The sequence below is a fragment of the Oreochromis aureus genome, linkage group 3 (genome assembly GCF_013358895.1).
Source record: "Oreochromis aureus strain Israel breed Guangdong linkage group 3, ZZ_aureus, whole genome shotgun sequence".
Classification (NCBI taxonomy): Eukaryota; Metazoa; Chordata; class Actinopteri; order Cichliformes; family Cichlidae; genus Oreochromis; species Oreochromis aureus.
The window spans coordinates 72,413,443-72,426,019 of record NC_052944.1 but is presented as its reverse complement, the minus strand read 5'-3'; the positions used below and the strand labels follow the sequence as shown (position 1 = coordinate 72,426,019).

Genomic DNA, 12,577 nt, shown 5'->3' with positions numbered 1-12,577 from the left:
TTTAGGGAAGTATGAAACATGAAACTGTTGTACTGAACAAAGTTTATAGCTAATTTCCAACCATTGTCCCTTGTTCCCTGGTTACATTCACAATACACAAAGTTAAAATGTACATTTTCATGAAACCAAAAATACAACATGAATACAACTGCAATTAATAAACAATCTGAAAAAAGTTGAATTAAAATGACTACAATTCTGATTTACCTTTAACCAACCATTAACCTTCAATGTAAAGGAACTAATATCTGTAATTGATGTGATTTCAGCTGAAAGTGTGTTCCACAGATGGCAGGCCTATATGGAAAATACTGATTGTCCAAATTTAGATCCGCAATACGATATTTTGTATTTGCTATTCACCATACTCCCAGTATTGCGATTACTATGTTTTCTTTGGATGTATCTATTAAGACACTATGTACAAATGCAATGTTTATTAATATGTTCATTATGTGGCTGGTTCATTTTGCTAAGGCTAGCTGTTATGATACACACTTCTGAGCTGTAGGCTAAAACAGGTTTGGTCTTCTGTGATGTATCATTATACATTATTATGTGTTTTTATAACCCTATTCTCTGCATTAAGCTGACAATGGATGGCTCCAAAATATCATATTTTGTTTTTATATAATCTTTTCACACACGACATACTTAGAAAATAAGCTTCAGGAGCTTTGAATGAGTCCCAGAAGGAGAAACAATACATAAAATAATGCTTTGCAAAAATAAAAATAAAAAGATTAAAAAAGGTTTACTCTCCTCTATGCCGAGCACACCTATAATGAAGCACAGTTATAAAATACTTGTAATTATTTTCTGAAGTCTAAAGTTAAATTGTTGAAAATTTGTTTTTGCTGTTGTTGTTATTGTTGTTGTCTGAACAGCCGACAAACAAGAACATTTTGACTTCATAAGAAGCTGGTATCAGATTTATTTACTTTTTTTTGCTGCTGGCGGTTTCTGTGTGACACAGGAAATAAAGACATGAAAACTCTTGACACACACTCAGCACTGAAGCATCTCTGTGCAGTTTACATTCATGTAATGTTGCCGCTGTTGTGGTTTGATACTTATTCTTTGTTTTCTGCAGTAAAATTTGATGTGTTTTGGTTAGCCACAACCAAAGCGGAAGAAGTCAAATTTTCCATCTGCGCCTTGGTGAAACCCACAGAACCACACAAGGAAAACAAAAGTTTAATAATTTGACTGAAACCAGATCACTACAATGGGAGGAAAAGCCAACAAGCTTAAATAACATTTATACAATAGTTAAGTTACTGAGAACACAAAACATATTAATAGTTAAAACATTAAATGTTCAATAACTAAATAAGTAACAAAATGACATAAAACATATACAAATATTTTTAATACATGGATGTCCTCTGGTCTGAGGTGCTGGAGGGACCAGTTAGAGACCAGCAGCTGGACGTCAGTGGTTGGACTGGTGGACTACTTCTGGGAAGAGTAGACGACTTCTTGCTCAGTTTTAAAGTCTGAACACAAACACACACAGTTCAAACAACAGGAAACATGATTACAGGCTTTGTCATTCAGTCAAGACCTCCAATCTCAACCTATCTGTGTCACACATTTCAGATTTTACTGGGAACCACCTCAGACAGAATTTAGAGAGCTTCTATACCGCCCACACTTTAGCTGCTTCTTGAAATTTACAAGAGTCAAATCTGAAACCCACAGAGCTGAATAATTTGCATCAACTAGATTCAGTGACATTAAAAGTCAAAGCTTTTGCTTCTTCCAGCTTCTCACAGAATATTTGTCAGACAGGCCGAGCAGTGACACGTATAAACAGGAACCATGAAATATTCATTCTGTTCACTACTGGGTGGGGGCTTTATCAACCAGAATTATTTTGCTATCCAGCTTTTTTTCATCTTCTTGCCTTACAGCTGAGATAAGCTCCCACATGACTAAACAGGTGCTAAGAAAATGGATGGAGTCACAGCCTTATGTGACTGTTAGGGCTTGCTCCTAGTTGTTGCTTGTACTACTGTTGATGGTGCAGCAGCAGGCCCGATGGCCAGTTAATCTGGTCAGTTAATTTGACCTATTTTGCTGCATTTATTTTTAGTTACTTCGTCTCTCTTAGCTTTTCAGCTCTAACTTTCCTTCACTTCTTCCACACTAAAATCTGTCTTCTGCATGAGCAGCAAAGGTAAGGGAGGACCCGAAGATGTTCAGTGATGTGATTGGGCAATACAGTGTCAGTAACGGAAATTTACAAATAGACTGCTGTCAGTGCATGTAGAGATGATGCACAATAGGCTTTCCATTGACCCATTGATCCAAAAGTGCATCTGCCCACCAGGAAAATGCCTGGTATGCCAGATTACCAGTCCAGCCCTGTTTCCATCTCTTTGCTGTGTTCACAGGGCAAGAGAGCATTAGTGCTGCCTCTGTGCTTATTCTATGCCTGATTTAGTACTTAAGGAAATATTAATCTGATCTTACTCCTCAGGCCGGTGTGGCTTTGAGCATACAGGGATATTCCAATATATGAAACATAATTTGCTGAAATGATGACAAGACATTTAATATCCTGAGTTTGAGTCATGATGTGGTTAGCATAGCTTAGCATGAAGACCAGAAATATGTCTCAATCCAAAGTTAATATAAACAGCAGCTGTACCTCCTTTCCTCTTTGCTGTGACGTCTATTTGTCCATAAGTTATGCCGTTAGTTCTCAAGGCTGAGTAGACTACAACTGTGTCAGTCGCTGTGGAAGAAAAATAGCTCAGGTAAAACAGCTGTGGCAAAACTTTTTTTTTTTTTACACATTTCATTATGCAGAGATTAGGTCTTAGTTTCTGCAACTTGCAGCAGGTTTTCACAGTTTTTTTCCATTTCTTTACACCTCTGGTGAGAAACAAGAATTGATTGCATAAAATTGGTAGGTGTTTGTCTGAAGTCAAAGGTGCACAACCACAGAGATGGCCCCCTTTTTCAGTGCAGTCTGACACACTTCACCACAGAGCACCAAGCAAACGTTTTCTCACAACATGAACATGACATTAGCCAAACCAGAATTCACTGTGGTGAAAAGTCTTCAGCTTCAGACTAGAATCAACAGGAAGTAGCTGCTTGTGGTTTGACATGCAGAACTTGTTTCATTGCATTAAATGATATTTGTTATCTGCATTCTTCCTTCATTTCTTTAGACACCTCATATCAACAACATATTCACCCTGTTAACCCTGTTAAATAAAAATAAAAGGGACGGCGTTGTCAGGTTTTCCTTCATCCCCCATTTGCAATCCAGCATCTAGGTTCCATACTACCGAACTGCCAGTTCTCTGGATCTATCATTGCAAGCAGCAGCAAACCCTTCTAGCACTGTGGTGTCAGGTTCTTGCTAAGTTCTGCGATTTGCAGACTGCAGCAACAAGCTTCTTACCCCTGAGTTGCCAGTTCTTGTTCATCCATCATGGCAAAAGCAGCAGAGAATCCTTCCAGCTAGTTTCTTCTATATCCATCATTCGTAATCACAGCAGCAGGCTTCTTCCACCAGGTTGCCAGTTTCTCTGCATCCATTATTGCAAAGCAGTAGTAAACCCATCTGGCACCGAGATGCCAGGTTCTCTCTTTATCCCTCACTCGCAAATGCAGCAGCAAGCTTCTATCAACGAGTTGCCAGTCTCTCTACATTTACATCACAAAAGCAGCAGTGATTCCTAGCACTGGGACAGTAGGCTTTGCAAAATGCAGCAGAGTGCTACTTCTTCCAATGCGTTGCCAGTTTCCCTTCCTTCGATCCCTCCTTCGCAAAATTCAGCATATCGTCCTTCCCTCATATCCAATAGCAGCAGCAAGCTTTTATATGAACGAGTCGACAGTTTCCCTTTCCCGTATCCCCCACTGGCAAAATGTAGCAGCTTGCTTTTGGCACCAGGGTGCCTGGTTGTTCTTTACCCCTCAGCAGCAAGTTTTCGAATATAGAATTGCCAGTTTTTCTGCATTTATCACAGCAAAAGCAGCAGTGAATCCTCCTACCGCTGGGATCCCAGCTTCTTCATCTAGCCCTCATATGCTAAGCAGCAGATGTTCCTTTCTGCACCAAAACGTCAGGTTCACTGTCTCTATTCCTCATTTGCACATGCAGAAAAAGCTCCATGCACAGAGATGCCAGGTTCCGTTCCTTAAGCAGCTCACTCTTCCAGTACTAGATTGGCAATTTCCACCGTCAAGCACTTTCGTCAAAAAAGAAAAAAAAAATCCTCTCCCCAGGATGCCAGTTTCTCCATTATGTCCAGTCTTCCACAAGATGTAGCAGCAAACCGTTCCGGCACTGAGATGACAGTTTCTCTGCCATCTTTCTGGCCTTCACAAAGCATAGGCGAACCTTTGCGATGCCAGGTTCTGTCCTCTATTGCTACTTTTAAGACATCCAAACTGTGCCGTGTGGATAATTCTTCATGGTATCCCTTATCTTCTCATGTGCTTTCACCAGCATCATCTAGCGTCCACCCTCGATATAATCAATCGAGACCGCTCTCTAAGCCGACTCACGGTTCTGACTACATCTAAATGGCTTATCATCTCCAATGAAGTTCAGTGATCTTGCACTCTCTCTCTGACGATTTTGTTTTTTTTTTATTATAGTAGATTATTTTCCTCTAATCAGTCTTTCAATTCATCAACCCTTCCCAAGCAAGCTGCTGTCACTTCTGTTCATTTCAGAAATCAGCACAGTAGTTATCACTACCTTATCTGAAGTCATTAAGCAGCTAAGCACCCCCTCTCCATCTTCTCAAAGACAAGCTCACGCAAGCTTTATGAGCTGTCAACCCTTACCTGAAATCTCAAAATCCAGCATTCTCCTAAAGTCGAGCCACGTCGCTACCTGATCGAAGGTTCCCTTCATTCATCTATTAAGATTTCCGTTGTTCGCAATTTCCTTTGATCTCTTCTCCTGCCATTCCTTCCTCATTGTCCGAGCTGATCCACTTCACTCCACTCCATGGAGCGACGTTCGCTGTCCCTGCCCTTATATTTGTCCCGTTCTCCTTCTCTCACCCCAACCGGTCGCAGCAGATGGCTGCCCCTCCCTGAGCCTGGTTCTGCCGGAGATTTCTTCCTCTTAAAAGGAAGTTTTCCTCCATAGTGCTTGCTCATAAGGGGTCATACGATTGTTGGGTTTTTCCTCTAGACATCATTGTAGGGTCTTGAGGTGTCTATCACTGTGGTTTGGTGCTGTATAATTAAGTTGAATTGAAAATCAAATTATTACCACCGAGGTCTTCAACCTTCGTAACGCACAGTTATTACTGCTTTTAGGGGATGCCTTCTTTGGGGATCTGCCAGGCTCCGGAGCCATCACCAAGGGGTCTGGCAAGGCCTTCCCCAAATCGCAGCTCAATTCATGTCTAAGCATTCACCTTTCCCTACTAAAATGCTGTCAAACCTAAAATGAGGCGTGTGCCCAGGTAGTGAATTGTTGGTATGATGTTCCTTTTCTGAAATGCTGTTTTAATTTTATGCCAGATATAAGGGGACACACACCTTCCAAAAAATGTAACTTTTGTGTCGTCAGTCTACAGAATATTCCCAAAAGTCTTGGAGATCATCAAGATGTTTTCTGGCGAAACTGAAATGAGCCTTTATGTTCCTTTTGCTCAGCAGTGGTTTTTATCTTTGCACCCTGCCATCCAGTCCATGAACAGTCTTGAACGTTGACCTTAACTGAGACAAGTGAGGATGGCAGATTTTTTGATCTTAGGTAGAAATGAAGCCCATATAATTCTTTAGGAAATCATGTAACAAAACATAAACAAAGACCTGTTTCTGTCAAATGAAATGACTGCCTCATTTTTGTGATTTGAGCTGTGGAAAAAACCCCCAAAGAATTAGTTTATTGTGTGAACTGGATCTGAGATGATTCTGAGGGTCACCACAAGCTTGACCTTCCAATGATGAAATTCACCTTTGTAGAACAATTACTGAGATAATAGTTAGTTGTAATATCACCATAAGCTTGCTGTACACTGAAAAAAACAGTATATGTCACCACATCAAAATGTGTCATTGAACAGGGCTTTGTGTAATCTGCCTTTGGGTGAAACAATTGGCCTTGACAGATTTGAGTCATTCAATTTTTATGCAGGGGCATGTAAGTTTGGATTCAGTTATTTATTTGTATTTTGTAAATTTTAAAAGATTTAAACAGAAAACTAGAAATCAGGAAGAGGGCAAACACTTTTTCACACCACTGTATTTACAAAAAATACACTTGTACACAAAACTAACAAACTTGAATCCACCAAAAACACAAGTTACCTTGGATTTGTTTCACTGGTTGTTGTTGACAATTTGATGTTTTGATGTCACTATACATGATGTCATCTTCTGCAGGTTCATCCTGATCAACTGAAACGATCCAAGTTTAACAAAAAAAATAATTAAAACTAATGTGAAAAGTCCAAATTAACTTTAAGATGAAAAAGGATTTTTAAATTTTTTGTTTGTAATATTGCAACTGATTTCTGTGACTAATAGAAATCAGTCATCTAAATACAAAAACATTTAATGATAATAACTAAAGCAGTACTGAAAGATCAGGAAGTCTGAGTCTCACCTTCAGGTTTCCTGTGAACACATCGTCTCACCAGCAGAACCAGTAACACCAGTAGAACCACAACACAGACTGATCCAACACATGACAACACAGAAAGAAGATGAGAGGTGGATGTAGGTGGAGGTGTGGATGTAGGTGGAGGTGTGGTGGTGTGTTTGTCTAAAATAAAGCAAACACAGTGATTAAGTTGTCGTCACATTGTGAATGTTGAAAGCTGCAGAAACACAGACAGGTGAGTGTGTCACCTGTGACAGTGATCCAGCTGGATGGAGACTCTCCATGACCGCTGATGTCACACTTGTAGAGGCCTTCATCAGACCTGGAAACATGCTGGATGGTCATGTGACCTGTAGGCTGCTTCCTGATGAGGGAGCCATCTTTATAGAAAGCAGCTGGGAGGTTGGAGGGAGTGGTCTTTGTTTTACAGAGCAGAGTGACGTCATCTCCCTCCATCACAGGGAGGACAGGACTCTGCAGGATCACTGATCCACCTCAACACAGAGACAAACTACAGCATTTCATCCATTTACACACAGCTTCATCAACACTAACTCCACACACTCAGCTTACCAGTGACTGTCAGGTTAACCATGTTACTGATGGGACCCTCTCTGGACTCACACCAGTAAACTCCACTGTCCAGTGGGAAAACATTAATGTTACAGGAAGAACCAGCATGTTCTCCCCACCCATTTCCACACTGAGTCATCTGTCTTGCGGTTGTGTTTCTCCTTAGAGTCCATCCAGCAGAGCTGTCATCGTCCTCACAGCTCAGAGACACAAAGTCATATTGAAAGAACTGAGAGCTGCTGGGACTCACAGTCAGACGAGCTGCGAGGGTTAAAATGAAAAACTGATGATCTGTTAGACTTTATATTCTGAAACATGAACCCAATCAGGTCATATCAGTGAGCATTTATCAGGTTTAAACTGTGACAGAAGAAGGTTACTGACCTTGGTTTGTTGTGCAGCTCAGCAGTGAGATCAGAACTAAACAGAAATGACACTCAGGTTGATGTGATGAAAACATAAATAATAACTCCACACAAACAGCTTCAACCACCGCATGTCTGGATCACATCAGAAGGTTTTGTATTCTCTTTTTATTAACAATTTTCATCTCATCCAAATCTTTCTGGACAAATGTATTGTGTCAATGTGACAATGTGTGCTCTGCTGCAGAAGAGGGGTGGTTCAGTGGGCTTGAGGGGGAGTGCCAGGCAGGCAGGGCAGCTGCAAGCATTTTCATAACTACATTCTCCCCATTCAGTGACACTGGGTCCTTGAAAAAACACAAAAGTTGGAGACAGCTGGAAAGCTGTCAGGACACAGGAATTGTAAACACACACAATTGTAAATAAACAAACATCACTAACACACTGATTGTCTCATTTTTGTCCTTTTTGGGGTTGCAGGTTAAAGAGTTATTTTTTGGAGTGTTCAACAAAGTCTAGAGTCTAGTTGACATTCAAATTTATTGGATTTATAACAACTTCCACTCCATCCATCCTCTTATCTTTACCAGGGTTGCAGGGAGGCTGGGACCTATCCAAGATGTGATAGTGCAAGAGATGGGGTACACCCTGGACAGGTTGCCAGACTATCGCAGGGCTAACAGACAACCATTTACGCTCGCATTCACATATATGTGTGTGAGTGTATGTGTGAGTAAACTATATACATGGTGTATGCGTAGAAACATTGAAACAGAAACACTGGGGCTGTGTACAATTTGTTATATAATATATTAAATAATTGAATAATGGTGGAGGGTCAATGGTAATTTCACGAGACCAAAATATTACACAATGACCAAAGACCAAAAGTATTTTACATACCAAAAATATTGCACAGAACCTGGAAAGACTGAGATATTTCACATGTGATGGCCAGCAATGTAGTATCGTCAGAGCAGCGTCAGAGTGGTTGTATTGGAGAAGTCTGTTTCACACTCTTAGTTTGCATTAAGAGGTTTACTTTGCAGGTTAAACCACAATAAATAACAATAGCATAAACGTGGTGTATGTATGGTCGTCTATCTGTTGTAATCCCAGTGATTTTCCTGTGGTTTGTAATTGTTGCTCTGAGACCAAATATTTATCATTTTAGAGAAATTATACAAAGGGAAGAAAGCAGTCCTACACATTTATTTAATAGGCACATTGAAGGACGTAGCCTGGCCAAAATGACTCCAAGATTCTTTACACTGTTACTGGTGGCCAAGTCAATAATGCCATCCACTTCAATACCATTATTTCTTTACTGTGTATGACTGTGGATACTGTAACTCCTGTGAAATAAGAAATCCTTAAATCAGAAATACTTTCTCCCTGGTACAACTGTCAAACACAGACCATAAAGCAGACAATTCATATGAGGGAGAGGAAATTGCATCTCAGTAATCTAGAAGATCATAATTTAGCCTCGAAAAATACTTTGTTGCTCCGGAAAGCTAGAACATCATAATGTTCATCACTGATTAAAGAAGATAAGAACAAGCCTAGGTTTCTCTTCAGCACTGCAGCCAGGCTGACAAAAAGTCAGAGCACTGTTGAGCCAACCATCCCTTTAACGTTAACTAACGACCTCATTATTTTCTTCACAAATAAAAGTTTAACCATTCAAAAAAATGTACTCACAACTATCGCACAGACAAAATATTATGTACAGCTACTTTCAGTCCTATTTATAATTGATATTTTTCTCTTTCATGCTATTGACTTTTTTGATTTAACTTCAGTAATTACTTTCTCCAAACCATCAGCGTGTCTTTTAGATTATTCATACAACATAGGTCATCACAGTAGAGAAACAGCTTTAGTGAAAAAGTTATCTTCATAAAAAATATATTTGGAATTCCAGACATAACATGTAAATAATGTTGTGTCTGGAATTGTTTTCTCTAATCGTTAAACTTTTAGTTGTGAAGAAATTCACTAAGTCATTACTAGTTAACTTTAAAGGAATGCTTGGTTCTAGAGACCTATGACTTTTTGTCAGCCTGGTTACAGTAAACGGGTTTACCTAGGGTTGTTCTCGTTTTCTATTATTTCTATTATTTATTATATTATTTACTCTTTCTATAAAACTATGAATAATAAGATGTTCTAACTTTACAGAGGGTTTAAAAAATATGTATAGGGTTTGGGTTATATATAACAACTTTTCCAGGCTAAATGATGATCTTTTAATTAGTGAGACCATTTTCTCTCCAGCTTACAGTTTATTTGTTTTAAAGAGTGCATTTGAGAGTCATACAAACCAGTCAAGTACTTTCTGATTTGAGGCTTTTTTGAGAGGAGAAAATATAGAGAGATATAAAATATCCAGAGTTGTATATTGTAACTGTCTTGCACTGTCTTGGCACAAGTCATTGAAAAACATAAGAGTGGGTGAAACATGTCCTTATACTAAGTCAGCTCACTTTGAGAAAGAGATCTACTGTGATGAAATCTTTTCAGCTTTTCACTGCCTGCTGTGTTTCCTCGACTCCTGAGCAAAGATAAAGAGTCAGTTCAGACCTGCAGTTGGTCCTCGTGGTGTTTTGAACTTGAATTCAGCCTGATTTGTTTTTCATGTCTTCTCCTCCATCATCAGTTATCAGGAGAGCAGACAGTCAAAGTACAAGAATTCAAACAAACACAGAGATTCTACTTACAGAGCAGACACAGCACAGATGTTTCCTTCATCGTCCTTCTCACTCATTTCAGCTTTTTTTCATTTCTCTCACTGACACCAAGTAAAGCCCACCCTCTTCCTTTGAGTAGGAGCTGTTCTATTGGTTTTTAATGTGGTGGGTAATAGCCTATCATGTGTAAATTATACTTTTAAAATATAACAATTAAAAAAACTGTCTAGTCCACCGTGAATGTAAATGAAAAGGTAAAATAAATAAATGTTCAAACTTATCTAATAAGACATTCATCAGTTCACACAGAAAAAAAAAATATAATTAAAAAAATTCAAATACCCTCTGCTCTCAGTGATCTGTAGTTTGGTTGATGAACAAATCCATGTCCATGTAGTTACGTCCCCCTCAGTGAGAGAGGCAGATATGAGCTGAAACACAGGAATCAAACCAGGGACGCTGCTGTTATGGAGCTGAACTGGAACCATTCAGACACTGAGGCCCTCTGAACACATTTTAATTACAGCTGTGCAGAGACACACTGATGACTGACTGGAACACTATGATTCACATTTACATTAACACCATCCTCACACGTGGTTTATATATGGCCACTAGAGGGAGATACTTTACTTTAAATCAGGGGTGTCCAAATCCAGGGCCGGTGTCCTGCAGGTTTTAAATGTGTCCTTGATCCAATACAGCTGATTTAAATGGTTAAATGACCTCCTCAACATGTCTTGAAGTTCTTCAGAGGCTGGTAATGAACTACTCATTTGATTCAGGTGTGCTGACCCAGGGTGAGATCTAAAACCTGCAGGACACTGGCCCTTGAGGCCTGGATTTGGACACCCCTAGAACACCCAATAGTGTTCAGTGAACACTAATAGACAAATCAGTGATTATCTATACTCACATTATACCAGTGCTATGTTTGTGCTGCCACTTGTTTAATTCAGTATCTGTAAGTATAACGTAACAGCTGATCTCTACAAACACAGAGGACACTGAATTAATGAATACTTAACAGAAACAAGTAATAAACAGAGACAAAAACAGAAACATGACCTTTAAGACAGCAGAAAAGCTGATGTCATCAAACAGTTGATAAACAATCTGAAATTAGTATTGGGACAGAAAACAGGAGGAGTGTTGGATTTGGGGGATTTTAGCACGCTTGTAGTGAAGCAGTGACACTGAAGGTGCTGCAACACCCCCTGCTGCATCATAGAGGCTGTGCATGATTACAGAGACAAATTAAAAAATGAATGTAAATTTATGCAGAACTTTGTGAGGTATTTTTCTGATAATTTTTTAAATCTTAGATTTCCTATGTTCATTTTTTTCTGACAATCAACAGCTGAGCTGAAACCTGCACCTACAGGAGGTCAGATTACAGTGACCTCCACTATCTACATCAGCAAGAAGGATTTTTGTCATTATTTTTATTGTTATCGATATTATTTTTTCCCGTATTTTTCCCTTATCATATAAAAGAGTCAGATCTGAGCTGCTGTTGTATATATACATGATATACACGGTGGGCCATTTATATGGATACACTGTAATAACATGGGAATGGTTGGTGATATTAAAGTCCTGTTTGTAGCACATTAGTATATGTGAGGGGGCAAACTCCTCAAGATGGGTGGTGACCATGGTGGCCATTTAGAAGTCGGCCATCTTGGATACAACTTTTGTTTTTTCAATAGGAAGAGGGCCATGTGACACATCAAAATTATTGGTAATGTCACAAGAAAAACAATGGTGTGCTTGGTTTCAACATAACTTTATTCTTTCATAACTGGAATGTCTGAGCTCACTGACTCTACTATTTAAAAAAAACAATAGAGCGATCATTCTCTCCTTATCCCTCCTGTCTAAACTTTTATTAGCTTTACTTTTTTAAAATTTCAGACACTCTGGTTCCTGCAAAGTTCTTCCAAGTTCCAAGTTCTTCCTATGAGATGCTCCCAGCTAAGATGTCCATGTGTCACACCCAGATGATCTTATAACTTCTAGTTTCTGAAGACAACATGTGAGTAAACTGCACCAAATTCTAACCCCTGTTGGTTTGATGATGAACCAGGGTTTGTTTTAGAGTTTAAACTGGTGTAATTTCTAAAGCACTGAATTGAATAGTAGTATTAGTATTCAATTATGAATAAATAAAATATAACATTGCTGACATAAACAGCTTTACAATCCTCAAACAAAGAGCTGTAAAACATCTGTCACAGACCAGGTTAACCTACTGTCTGACAAGCACACAAATACCAAATTTGAGGTTATAATAATTTAAAAAATACGTACAGATATTTAAATTTACAAAATCTAAAAACGATTATAGC

General features: G+C 39.0%; 1 long non-coding RNA gene across 1 annotated transcript; it reads right to left on the bottom strand.

Annotated features, from left to right (window-relative positions):
- Positions 1-1,070: 1,070 nt before the first annotated feature.
- Positions 1,071-6,740, bottom strand: LOC120437541. The gene is made up of 4 exons (XR_005611214.1): positions 6,599-6,740; positions 6,301-6,390; positions 2,657-2,743; positions 1,071-1,499 (listed from the first exon to the last, which is right to left on the bottom strand). It is a non-coding gene; the product is annotated as an uncharacterized LOC120437541 (long non-coding RNA).
- Positions 6,741-12,577: the final 5,837 nt, after the last annotated feature.